The following is a 14721-nucleotide window of genomic DNA, read 5'->3' on the forward strand; positions in this document are numbered from 1 at the left end:
TTCAAAAAAAAAAAAGACTAGAAAGATATGAGAATCAACTCTCCAAATCATACTATAGACATTATCCACCAGAAGTAATGTCAGATGAATTATTGGAACAGAATAGAGTTCACATATAAACCCATATAAATAGGGATTTTTTTGTATTTCAAAAATGGAGCATATATCAAGGAAGAAAAGATAGATCATTTGATAAATACCATGGAGAATACTGGGTGAAATATAAAAAAGATATAAATGAAAACGTGGTTATACTTGATGCAAACACGGAAGCATTATTGTTTTGGAGTGAGGCAGACTTTTCTTAGAATGGCTTAAGTGGTAAAAACCATACCCCAAAATTGATACATTCAACTATATCAACATTTTGCCTAGAAAAACAGAAGAAACTCCATTAGCAGTGTTAAAAGGCAAGAGTACAAACTAGGAAAAGATATTTTCAACAAATAGCATAAATACAGATAACACTCATTTTTACTACATAAAGTTTTTTTTTTATGTATTGGGAAACAAACCAATGGGAAAAAAATAGGTGTAGGATGAAAAAATGTTTACAGAAAAATAAATTATGGCTTTTGAATACTTGAAAAGATGCCAAGCTCTACTTACAACATAGAAACATAGAAAGCTGCATTGACCGCCTTTTTCCATTCATCCATGAGAGGCATAGAAAAAGAAACATTCTCTTTCATTGTTACAATAGTAAATTGTGAAACTTCTGGGGCACCTGGGTGGCTCAGTCAGTTGAGCTTCCAACTTCAGCTCAGGTCATGACCTCATGGTTTGTGAGTTCGAGCCTTGTGTCAGCTTGCTGCTGTCAGCACAGTCTATTTCAGATCTTCTTTCCCTTTCTCTCTCTGCTCCTCCCCAGTTCATGCTGTGTCTCTCAAAAATAAATAAATAAATAAATAAATAAATATACACACATATACATATATATATGTATATATATATATATATACATATATATAAAATTAAAAATAAATTGTAAAACTTCTGCAAGAGGTCAGCTTGATAATAAATTTAATAATAGTTACCAACATTTAAAATGTACCTATGTTTTGATTTAATAAATTCTATTTTTTCTTCAAGCACTCTAAAATTTAAAACTTAATAGGTAATACAGAAAGACATATGTATGAGAATCATTACTCAAACATTTGTTGCAATAGTTAGAACTACTTTCAATGTTGAATAAGATCCTGGATTCAGTCTTGTGGTATAGCTTGATTATATCACTATTTGTGGTGGTATAGGCTTAGATTATATCTGGAAGAATTCACACAAAAAGGGTAATAGTGCTTATATATAAGAAAGCTAACAGGAGAACAAAGAAAGAAGGCATGTTACTTTTCCTGGATGTTACGTTTGTAAGTTTACTTTTTATTTTTAAACATTTATTCATTTATGAGAGACAGCACGAGCAGGGTAGGGGCAGTGAGACACAGAATTTGAAGGAGGCTCTAGGCCCTGAGCTATCAGCATAGAGCCCCACGTGGGGCTTGAGCGCACAAGCTGTGAGATCATGACCTGAGCTGAAGTGGGACGCTTAACTGACAGAGCCACCCAGATGCCTCGTGTTTGTAAGTTTTGATGGTATACTATGTGCATGTGTTAGTCATTCAAAAAAGAAATGGAAGAAAACATAAAGGAAGTGCAAGGGCTGTAGGAGGCCCTTCATAAGTAGTGTTTATACTGACTTACTTACAGTATGAGATTTTCCTTTAAAACTTTAATGTTATATGATTTTGTTTATTGGAATAGTTCTATTTAATTTTTGGAGGCTAATATACATATTCAATTGTTTGACTACACACAAACTTCCAAAATAGTTAACAAATCAAAAAGGTATCAGTTTTTCCAGCATTGATTTGGTGGCCTATTTATACTTAGTAAGATAGGAAAAAAATTGAAGATGATTTTTTCCCCCAAACTACAGTTATCAAATCACCATTTGCTTCAGGCTTACCTGTTTATATTTGACTCAGAATTGTTGAATGCAGCCCATTTGCATAGGCCAGTTAATAAATTCTCCAAATATTTAATTTGTATGCAAGATATATCTAACCCACAGGCTCTCATCTATCTGGATTTAATTTGATACTCTATTTCTTTATTTTAGAATAGTCTGAATATTTACTACAAAGATTTTAGTTTCCACTAAAATTCTATCATGAACCTTTTCATTCACTTCACAAATATTTACTTAAGCTCTGGGTGTATGCACTATAGAAGATAGTGGAACAGAGAATTACAGGTAAATATCATATTCTGAAGTGCCTTACAAGCCTTTGATTTTTTTGCTGTAATGTGAAATATTTATTTACATTGACATTCAACTTACATTTATTAGGTGGCACACACTGGGTTATAAAAATAAATGAGCCATGGTCTCTGATAATCTAGAAGTATAGAGAGATACATGAATGATTAGTTATAATACAGTGTGGCAAATGCAGTATAGAAAGCAAAAGAATATATATATGGCAAAGAAAAAGACTATTTACCCCCACGTGGAGAGTGAAAAAGGGGAAATCTTGCTGGAGTTGGTGACTCTGAGTCTGAAGAGATGGGTTGTGCTTAAGGGAAAATAGAAAGAATATTGCCTAGTGGTGAAGCACTAGTTTTGAATCTCGGTTTCTAAAACTAACTATCTGCATGACCATGGGCAAGTTATTTAACTTGTTTAAAATAGTAATTATAATAGCCCATACCTGTCATTGTTGATTGAGAATTAAGTGAAATAATTAGAATAATACCTGGAGTGTAGTGAGTACACTATAAATATAAGCTAATATCTTATTATTAATTGGGGTAGAGCGGTAGGAAGAAGAAAAGAACCTCGTAGGTAAACAAGTTTACTGAGGCAGGAAAAGAAAAAGAGCTCTGTTACTGGGTGAAGTTCAAGGGAAGAATGACAAGTGATGATCTGGCAGGGACCAGATCACTGTGACCTTGAATGTCATCTTTAGGCACCTGGCAATCATGCTGATGTGGGGATATTCTTTGCAGGGGAATATTGCAGAGATGTGATCCATGGGTCATGTGGATTCCAGCTTGAGACCAGGTTATCAGCAAAGAAGAGAGCGTCCGAGGTAGGGAGATGGTAAGTGAGCAAACAAGTCATTATTCACGACGCTTTTACCCATTTTTTGAAATCCAGAACCTCTCTTTAAACAGTTAAGCCTTTCAATTTGCTAAAATGTCAGTTCACTTGAACATTATGGAGAATAAGGAAGTAAGTAAGAGTCTCCCCTGACAAATTATGCCCTCTCTCTGTCGATGTAAATGCTCCTTTAAATCACCCTTAAATTTCTCCTGTATTCCTGAGGAACTGGTTGGGAACTGAAGCAGGCTGTAATAATTTAATCTCCACATAAATTCATAAAATGGAAGTGACAGGACAGAGTTTCCCCCTACTATATTCTGAATGTTCACATCTCATTTCTGGATGCCATTGAATCTTTGCCCATTAAAGGAACATCAGATTCTTACAAATCTGGTAACTTTCTTCTTATTTGATTTGATGTGGCATTCTGAAGAAATTCAGGACATTTTCCTTCTTTGCTTTTACACATTTGAATTCCATATAGATGCTTTCAAGGTCTTAGTTGCTGAATCTGCATTGTTGGGATGAAATCATGAGCCTTTTGATTTAATGTAAGAGCTTCATTATTCTCAGCTGTGTCATTTGGTGCCTGAAAATGCCATTAGGATTCATCTAAATAAACAAAACTCTCCTAAAATTTACTTTCTGTCTGAGAACAATAGGAAAAGTAGTGGGAAGGGTAAAGGAAGTTTAAAGAGGATGCACAGTGTAAGTGGGGGAATTGAATGAGAATAAAATATGTACATATTTTCTTGCCTGAAAACTTTGTCTCATGCCAACATTTTGAAAATTTCTGATAAGTTCAGAGAGAAACCCCCCTTTCCTTCCCAAAAAGGAAAAGTTAATATTAAAGATGTTAAGATATTTTCTCTTTTAGCTTGTGTTTACCTTGTATTTCATAAAGTTGAAATGGATGCTGATTCCTGTGATATTCGTATTTTTATTTATTATGTACTCTTTATGGATCAAACTTAATGTAGAAGGTGGAACAAGTATCACGTACAGTCTTACCTGTGAAATCAGGCTTTGAGATAAAAAAACAATTACCTTTTCCAAAGAAAGATCTTACTATTAAAGTGCCTCAATGTAAATAAATAAATAAATAAATAAATAAATAAATAAATAAAATAATTGAGAAGTAGAGCCTGGGAGGTTACCTAAGACTTCTGTTTTCTAAAGCGGTGATATATAGCAGAGCACTAAATATGATCTTGGGTATAATACTACAATGGAATTCAATTAAATGGAAACAAATAATCAGGAAAATGTTACTGTTTTAATTCTCTTTTTGGTTCTTCTGATTATTTGAGGGCAGCGTTGTGTTAAAGCTGCCTTGTTGATGTCTTGAGAGCTGATGCTTTGCTTCTCTCCTTCAGTTCAGTGATGTCACCTTGAGACCTTAAAATTATCCATAGTAGGAGTATTTACACCACAGAAATCATAAAATACTGTAAGTCACCCTCCTTCCTCCAGTTGTTGTTAAGCATTGACCCCTACATCTCTGGTGAAAGGGGATGGTTAATCCTTTAAAGACCCAGACCTGAGGCTCAGAGCCTTCTGTCCACATGTAGACTCTCTGAGCACCATTTTCCTTTCTTTGCCTTTAATTTTAGAGGTGTATTCAATTTATACCAGAATGATGGTGGTTTTGCCTTTAAAGTAATGAAATGTATGAAGATATGAAGTATCTTTCTATAAATATATTTATTTAAATCAATCTAGTAAGAAGGCTCAGCCCAGATTTTAGAAATGGTAATAATATAGGGGCACCTGGATGGCTCAGTCGGTTAAGTGTCTGACTCCGGCTCAGGTCATGATCTCTTGGTTTGTGAGTTCAAGCCCTGTGTCAGGCTCTGTGCTGACAGCTCAAAGCCTGGAGTCTGCTTTGGATTCTGTGTCTCCCTCTCTCTCTGCACTTCCCCCGCTCGTGCTCTATTCTATCTCTCTCTAAAATATATAATCATTAAAAAAAATTAAAAATTAAAAAAATGGTTATAATATAAATTGTATGTAAGTAAAGCCAAATCAAGAAAGTAGTACTGGTAAATCTAAATTTGGAGGCACACTGGTCTGGAAAGATTTCCAGTATTTATTACTATACAGCCAATGAGTCTTAGTCACAATTTTTACCCTGATAAACTAGCTTGGAGGAGTAAGGCCCAAGTATCAAAGAAGTATGCTTGCTTTCTCTCTCTCTTTCATTTTCTCTTTTTCTTCACCCAGTTCATGTTTCTGTGAAAACTAAAATGAGAATTTCTCTTTGTCTGAGCTTCGCCCTCTCTTGAATGGTTAGTCCTGTTTTAACGTTTGTAGTGGTCCTGTAGTTTTCTGCCTTATACATAAAACTTTCTCCTCCTGGTTCTTCTGTTAGGTCTCAGATGTCTTCCCAGGGCTCATGATGTGAATGTTGGGAAAAGAATTGATGGCTGGGGCAGGGAGCAGAGCAGGGCTGAGACGCATGTTGGAAACTTTGTAGTTTCAGAGGCTTTATTTGTGGCTTGTTTTCCTCTGTGTTTGTGAGGAAAGGGGAACAGATAACATAGGTGCTGGAACAAACTGTGGCAAGTATATTATCACTGTAATGTTGACTTTGATTGCCTCCTTTTGACCGTTTTATTGATATCTAAGATATATAAACAAGACCAACTCCTTCCCATAACTCAAACCAACAGCTGATTTATACAGCACTATATAGTCTCTTCCTGACATGAGCATCAGCATTCGGAAAGAAATGTGCTATTTAATCCCTTTTCTGACTGTCATTCTCTTCAAAGACAGTATTTCTGGGAAGATATAAAGGTGAAAATATAAAGTGATGTGGAAAATAGTTTTAAAATTTGCCAATGTTCAATATTTAGAAATCAGGAATTAGTTACTTCTCCTTGCTGGGGATTTTCCCCCCTTCAGTGTTCAGTCTTCTAGACAAGCCCAGGATGGAGACAAAATATTTTAGAAGATTTGAAATAGAGGATAAGATTAGACCATCGTTCAAGTGATTTTTCAGTATGGTTTGCTCAAACATTTCATCTTGATTTCCATTTGCTCTTTATATAAAAATAAATCTAGGTAGATAGAAGCTGAGTCACCACTCAGGCATAAGACATTTTACATTGTCTTTCAAATACAAATGCTATTGTAACGACAATTGTGCACATAGAAAATGTCCACGTTTCCTTTTGTTCTCACAAAACAGCTGCTATGTGCGTGCATTTGGATGTGTGTGTCTTTGCTCGTTTGTATGGCACAGAATTATAGCATCCATTTGCTTTTCTGTTATATGACCTTCTATGATCCTCTGTCTTCAAACAGAGCAACTTCTATTTCAAAATAAATATTTTGTTGAAAGAAACTTCGTGGACTGGAGAGCCTGTGGGGTTTCTCTGGAGAAACTTGTACAGGAGGCTGCCATGGTAAATCTATACTGTAGGTTCATTTACCAGCAAAATAATATGCCAGTCTCAGTGAGAGAAACATCTGGGCCTGTTGGAAAAGGAGGTTGACAGGTGGCAGGAAGCAGGCTCAGACCTGTGAGTACAAGACTGTTATTTGATGCTGAGGACAACTATGGGTGAGACAGACCAGGCTTGCTGGGAGAAAGACCTATGCCCCTTATGAGGCAGGCCCTTCTTCACATACTGACACAGGTAGCATATACACAGATAAAAAAACATAATTGAAAGGCCCTTGGCTTTGTCAACAGCATAGCCTCAGAGACTCACTGCTGTATGAATGAATGAATGAATGAAATATATATATATATATATATATATATATAATCAAAATATGTTATAAATGAATGTGCAGAAGTTCTGAGTGGGCATAATTTTCAGACACCCAATATTTTTTTCTAAAGCATTATCTAAAAATTCATACGCTGGGATGAAAATGTTATTTAGGAAAGGGGGAATGGAGACTGAACAAGAGGGAAGAAAAGAGGAATTAACTCTCTGTTTCTAGGATCATTACATGTTGCATCTGACTCCATGCATAATAACATGTTGCTAAAGAATATCAAGTCATAGGTTCCTCTTTTTATAGAAGAAAACATCGGAACCCAGAGCAGGACACCCAGTTTTGATTGGCCTTAGACTGGAATCCAGTTTCCCCATATGCTCTCCCTGTGGACATTTTGCTATTCCTATATGTAAAACAAAAATGTGACCATAGCAAACATTAGTTATATATATTATGTAGTCATCACCAAAATATATTCACTGTATGTATCTAAGGCAGAAATTTACTCGATTTTGTTTTATAAACCTTTGCACAAAGGAGTATCAGTTGGAACATGAATTCAAAGCTTTCTCTCATGCATAAACTATTAGATGTTTAAAAGAATTCACACATTAGGGTGGCCTTTCTGCTCTTTTCTTTCTGGAGATTGTGGTAAGTGTGAACTTGAAGGGGCATTTCCAAACTGTGCAAGTTTGGGCCCATATTCTCCTTCTGTACATCTTGGAGAAGTGGACAGAAAAGCACTGAAGATAAGGTGAGGCTAAACAGAATCTGTCTCCAGCCAAACACACTTCATCCTGTAACTACCTCTTTCCCAGCTTCAACTGTAACTCCCTTGGAACACTGTTTCTTGCCAGATCAACACTTTCAGGCAGGTTAGATGACCCCTCCCTGTTCCCACAGCATCTTGTGCCAGACTCTGTGTTGAACGAGACTCCAAATTCTTTGAGTATGGCCCAGTAGCCACTGTAGTTCCAGAGACAAGGTGAAGCTCAGGTAGTGTTGGTAAAATAATTGTATCTAAACAATTTCCCCCAATATGAAATTCCCCATTCCCTGCCATCGTTTGTCATTGCCTTAGAGAGAGCCACTTGCATTTTCTAGCTTGATTGCCCAATATCCATTCTTTAATTACATGAGTTACTTGAGATTGAAATCTTCATTTGAATAATTATGGTGAATATTTCTTTGAGCCTGACAACTTAGACTAGAAGTCAAAGCCTTGAGGTTACCAAGCCCCAGGGTCTAGAGCCACAAAAGCCTGTTTTGTTATCCAGGATCAGCTGCTTATTCTCTCAGAGCTTTGGTTTCTTTGCATGTGTAAAAGAAAAATCCATTATTTCCTCATAGCATTGGGGTGAAATATATCCACACAAGTGTTTCATTAAAAATACTTAGGATGTATTTAGCTGTTACTGTGACTTACCAGTCACAAGTTAGTTTCTTTACACCTATTATCTTCTTTGAGCCTTACAACAACTCATATTCCCAAGTTACATAGAACCGTGATTCAAACTGGGCATTTTGATTCTCATTCTCACTCTCCTCAACTAACGTCCAATACTCTTTGCCATCAATTGAGATAAAATAAGTATTTTGAAATATAGCAAGATTACTTATAAGGCTACAATAGTACAGACACTTAGTGTTCCTAAAATAGATGCGTAGCCTGAATCTTTAATTAATAAGCAAGGCAAGAGTGACATGGGGAAATCCAAAGGTATATTCTCCCCATGGAAGAAGGAAGAAAAGTGGCCCAGAGACATATGTCAAAGGGATGGGGAGAGAAGTTGGGATTGGCTAACAGTTAGAATTACACCCTTTCCTACTTACCTGGCTTTACTTCAGGTGGTTTTCTCAACCTAGAATTCCCATTCCAACCTCCCATTCTTCCACTCTCCCCACATTCACCTCCCACTACATTCTCTTAGCTGGTAGAAATCTGCTCCTTTAAGGTTCTGTATTAAGATCCACCGTCCCCTGATTTATCCTTGGGTTTCTCAATTACTGCCTAACAAATTAATCATTTCTTCTTCTCTGCTCCCACAACTCTCTTGTACTTCTATTTCAGGGTTTCTTAGTTTGGCATTCTTGATATTTTGGACTAGATAATTACTTTTTTAGGGCTGCTCTGCATTAAAAGATGTTTAGCAGCATCTCTGGCCTTTACTTCTTGGATGCGGTAGCACTCCTTCCCCAGTAGTGACAATCAGAAATATCTGCAGACATTGTCAAACATCCCCTATCGACCAAAACCACCTCTGGTTGGAAGTTACTGGTCTTTTATCTATTGTAACCCAGTTTTATGGTAGTCTTATACCTGAGCACATGGTTCCAGTTTTTACTTTGGAAAATATTCTTCTGTATCTCAGTGTTTCTTAGGTTTTATGAGCATTGTAGTCATCTGTATGTGAGGGGGTGCTTATTAAAACCCCAGTCACTGGCCCCCTCCCACTTTTCCTCAAGTTTCTAACTCAGTTAGTCTGGGTTAGATCCCAATGCATCACCTTTCTAACACATTTCGTAACGTGCCACCAGTGATGTGTCTACTGCTGTTCTGGCGACCACACTTTGAGAATAATTGTCAATATCACGGCTCAGCACTTCTGCTTCAGCTTTTGCTAGTTAGATCCCTGTTAAGCAGGACCATAATTTCTTTGTTGTTTCTCTCTGCGCCCAGCCCTGTGCTTTGCACATAGTAAGCCTACATTGAATTGAACAAATAAATCAATGAATCTGAAAGTACTTTGCTAAAGATTAAAGGGATTTACAGATATAAAGTGTCATTAGTAAGGTACTGGGATATGTGAGAATTTGGGGTCAGGTGAAGACAGTTCTGTTTCCAGAAGTGTTTTGACAGAGTGTTAAATCAAATGCCTCCACTGAATTTGAATTCATTGTGAGTCAGACAAAGGATTGCTGTAAATTATTCTGTTGTCATGGCATATCAAGGAAGTTGATGGATAAAGGGACATGCTAATGAGACTCTAAGTGACAATGCGAAATGAAATCAATGGTCTCTGAGAGACTTCTTTTCAACAGCATTGGGAAAGCATCTATTCTCATCATTGCCAATTATCAGGATCACTAAGCTTTTTAAAGATGTGCATTAACTTGCAAAGATCTTGTTCTTCTGGACCATATCTGCCCAGATATTGGGAGGAAAAGTGGTGAGGGACCATTTTGGGAGTGTAAAAAGGGAGAACGTTTTCACTTCTATGCATGCTATAGCCATGCTTATATTTTCTAAAAGAATTCACACCTAATACCTTCTGCAATCCCTGTATAACCCCTTGAAGGTAAGTAAGACAATATTTTTTTACATGTTTAGAAAGAGAAACGGAGGCACACAATCTTTACTGACACAGAAACTCTTATAGATGAAAAAGAGAAACAGAGGCATAGAATCTCTAATGAAGACCAAAAGTAAACCTTTAAATGAAATACAGTGTTTAAAATAGAGCTAATGTGAGAAGATAAGTACAGTAAGACCTTGGTTTGTGAGCATAATTTATTCTGAAAATGCTTGTAATCCAGAGCATTTGTATATCAAAGTGAATAAGAAATAATGGAAACTCAGATGATTCGTTCCACAACCCAAAAATATTCCTATAAAAATGATTACAATACTGAAATAAAATAAAAAATAATAAAGAAAATACAAAATATAGTAAGAAGAAAAATAAACAAATTAACCTGCACTTACCTTTGACTTGTTTTATTTTTATTTTTTTAAATTTACATCCAAATTAGTTAGCATATAGTGCAACAATGATTTCAGGAGTAGATTCCTTAGTGCCCCTTACCCATTTACCCCATCCCCCCTCCCATAACCCCTCCAGTACCCTCAGTTTGTTCTCCATGTTTATGAGTCTCTTTTGTTTTGTCCCCCTCCCTGTTTTTATATTATTTTTGTTTCCCTTCCCTTATGTTCATCTGTTTTGTCTCTTAAAGTCCTCATATGAGTGAAGTCATATGATTTTTGTCTTTCTCTGACTAATTTCACTTAATACCCTCCAGTTCCATCCACATAGTTGCAAATGGCAAGATTTCATTCTTTTTGATTGCTGAGTAATACTCCATTGTGTGTGTGTGTGTGTGTGTGTGTGTGTATATATATATATATATATATATACACACACACACCGCATGTTCTTTATCCATTCTCCATCAGATGGACATTTGGGCTCTTTCCATACTTTGGCTACATATAGTGCTGCTATAAACATGGGGGTGCATGTGTCTCTTTGAAACAGGACACCTATATCCTGTGGATAAATGCCTAGTAGTGCAATTGCTGCATCTTAGGGTAGTTCTATTTTTAGTTTTTTGAGGAACATCCATACTGTTTTCCAGAGTGGCTACACCACCATGCATTCTCACCAACAATGCAAAAGAGATCCTCTTTCTCCGCATCCTCACCAACATCTGTTGTTGCCTGAGTTGTTAATGTTAGCCATTCTGACAGGTATAAGGTGGTATCTCATTGTGGCTTTGATTTGTATTTCCCTGATGATGAGTGATGTGGAGCATTTTCTCATGTGTCAGTTGGCCATCTGGATATCTTCTTTGGGGAAGTGTCTATTCATTTCTTTTACCCATTTCTTCACTGGATTATTTGTTTTTTGGGTGTTGAGTTTGATAAGTTCTTTATAGATTTTAGATACTAAACCTTTATCTGATATGCCATTTGCAAATATCTTCTCCCATTCTGTCAGTTGCCTTTTAGTTTTGCTGATTGTTTCCTTCGCTGGTAAGAAGTTGCTGTGGACAAGATCAAAGAGGTTTTTGCCTGCTTTCTCCTCTAAGATTTTGATGGCTTCCTGTCTTACATTGAGGTCTTTCATCCATTTTGAGTTTATTTTTGTGTATGCTGTAAGAAAGTGGTCCAGGTTCATTCTTCTGTATGTCGCTGTCCAGTTTTCCCAGCACGACTTGCTGAAGAGACTGCCTTTATTCCATTGGATATTCTTTCCTGCTTTGTCAAAGATTAGTTGGCCATACGTTTGTGGGTCCATTTCTGGGTTCTCTATTCTGTTCCGTTGATCTGAGTGTCTGTTCTTGTGCCAGTACCATACTATCTTGATGATTACAGCTTTGTAGTATAGCTTGAAGTCTGGGATTGTGATGCCTCCTGCTTTGGTTTTCTTTTTCAAGATCGCTTTGGCTATTCCAGGTCTTTTCTGGTTCCATATAAATTTTAGGATTATTTGTTCTAGCCCTATGAAGAATGCTGGTGTTACTTTGATAGGGATTGCATTGTATATGTGGATTGCTTTGGGTATTATCGACATTTTAACAATATTTGTTCTTCCTATCCGGGACCATGGAATCTTTTTCCATTTTTTTGTGTCTTTTTCAATTTCTTTCATAAGCTTTCTGTAGCTTTCAGTGTATAAATTCTTCACCTGTTTGGTTAGATTTATTCCTAGGTATTTTATGGTTTTTTGTGCAACTGTAAATGGGATCAATTCCTTGATTTCTCTTTCTGTTGATTCATTGTTGGTGTATAGGAATGCAACCGATTTCTGTGCATTGATTTTATATCCTGCAACTTTGCTGAATTCATGAATCAATTCTAGCAGTTTTCTGGTGGAATCTTTTGGGTTTTCCATATAGAGTATCATATCATCTGCAAAGAGTGAAAGTTTGACCTCCTGGCTGATTGGATGCCTTTTATTTCTTTGTGTTGTCTGATTGCAGAGGCTAAGACTTCCAGTACTATGTTGAATAACAGTGGCGAGAGTGGACATCCCTGTCTTGTTCCTGACCTTAGGGGGAAAGCTGTCAGTTTTTCCCCATTCAGGATGATATTAGCATTGTTCATATACGGCTTTTATGATCTCGAGGTATGCTCCTTCCATCCCTACTTTCTTGAGGGTTTTTATCAAGAAAGGATGCTGTATTTTGTCAAATGCTTTCTCTGCATTTTTTGAGAGGATCATATGGTTCTTGTCCTTTCTTTTATTGATGTGATGAATGACATTAATTGTTTTATAGCTATTGAACCAGCCCTGCATTCCAGGTATAAATCCCAATTGGTCGTGGTGAATAATTTTTTTATGTATTGTTGGATCTGGTTGGCTAATATCTTATTGAGGATTTTTGCATCCATGTTCATCAGGGAAACTGGTCTATAGTTCTCCTTTTTAGTGGGGTCTCTGTCTGATTTTGGAATCAAGGTAATGCTGGCTTCATAGAAAGAGTTTGGAAGTTTTCCTTCCATTTCTGTTTTTTTGGAACACCTTCAAGAGAATAGGTGTTAACTCTTCCTTAAATGTTTGGTAGAATTCCCCTGGACAGCCATCTGGCCCTGGACTCTTAATTTTTGGCAGATTTTTTATTACTATTTCGATTTCTTTACTGGTTATGGGTCTGTTCAAATTTTCTATTTCTTTCTCTTTCAGTTTTGGTAGTATATATGTTTCTAGGAATTTGTCCATTTCTTCCAAATTACCCATTTTATTGGCATATAATTGCTCATAATATTCTCTGATTATTGTTTTTATTTCTGTTGTGTTATGATATCTCCTCTTTCATTCTTGATTTTATTTATTTGAGTTCTTTCCTTTTTCTTTTTGATCAAACTGGCTAGTGGTTTATCAATTTTGTTAATTCTTTCAAAGAACCAGCTTCTGGTTTCATTGATCTGTTCTACTGTTTTTTTTTGTTTTTGTTTTTGTTTTTGTTTTTTTTTGTTTTTTGTTTTTTTTTTGGTTTTGATAGCATTAATTTCTGCCCTAATCTTTATTATTTCTTGTCTTCTGCTGGTTTGGGGTTTTATTTGCTGTTCTTTTCCCATTTCCTTAAGGAGTAAGGTTAGGTTGTGTATCTGAGATTTTTCTTCCATCTTTATGAAGGCCTGGATTGCTATATACTTTCTTCCTATGACCACCTTTGCTGCGTCCCAGAGGTTTTGGGTTGTGGTGTTATCATTTTCATAGACTTCCATATACTTTTTAATTTCCTCTTTAACTGCTTGGTTAGCCCATTCATTCTTTAGTAGGATGTTCTTCAGTCTCCAAGTATTTGTTACCTTTCCAATTTTTTTCTTGTGGTTGATTTCGAGTTTCATAGCGTTGTGGTCTGAAAATATGCACGGTATAATCTCCATCTTTTTGTACTTACTTAGGGATGATTTGTGTCCCAGTGTATGGTCTAATCTGGAGAATGTTCCATGTGCACTGGAGAAGAATGTGTATTCCACTGCTTTAGGATGAAATGTTTTGAATATATCTGTTAAGTCCATCTGGTCCAATGTGTCATTCAAAGTCATTGTTTTCTTGTTGATTTTTTGATTAGATGATCTGTCCCTTGCTGTGAATGGGGTGTTGAAGTCCCCTACTATTATGGTATTACTATCGATGAGTTTATGTTTATGATTAACTGATTTATATATTTGGGTGTTGCCACATTTGGCGCATAAATGTTTACGATTGTTAGGGCTTCTTGGTGGATAGACCCCTTGATTATGATATAATGCCCTTCTGCATCTCTTCATACAGTCTTTATTTTAAAGTCTAAATTTTCTGATATAAGTATGGCTACTCTGGCTTTCTTTGGTTGACTATTAGCATGATAGATGGCTCTCTATCCCCTTGTTTTCAATCTGAAGGTGTCTTTAGGTCTAAAGTGGGTCTCTTGTAAACAGCATATAGATGGATCTTGTTTTCTTATCCATTCTTTTACCCTGTGTCTTTTGATTGGAGCATTTGATCCGTTGATGTTTAGAGTGAGTACTGAAAGATACAAATTTATTGCCATTACGATGCTTGTAGAGTTGGAGTTTCTGGTGGTGTTCTCTGGTCCTTTCTAATCTTTGTTGCTTTTGGTATGTATGTATGTATGTATGTGTGTATGTATGTATATATGTATTT

The sequence above is a fragment of the Panthera uncia genome, chromosome A2 (genome assembly GCF_023721935.1).
Source record: "Panthera uncia isolate 11264 chromosome A2, Puncia_PCG_1.0, whole genome shotgun sequence".
Lineage (NCBI taxonomy): Eukaryota > Metazoa > Chordata > Mammalia > Carnivora > Felidae > Panthera > Panthera uncia.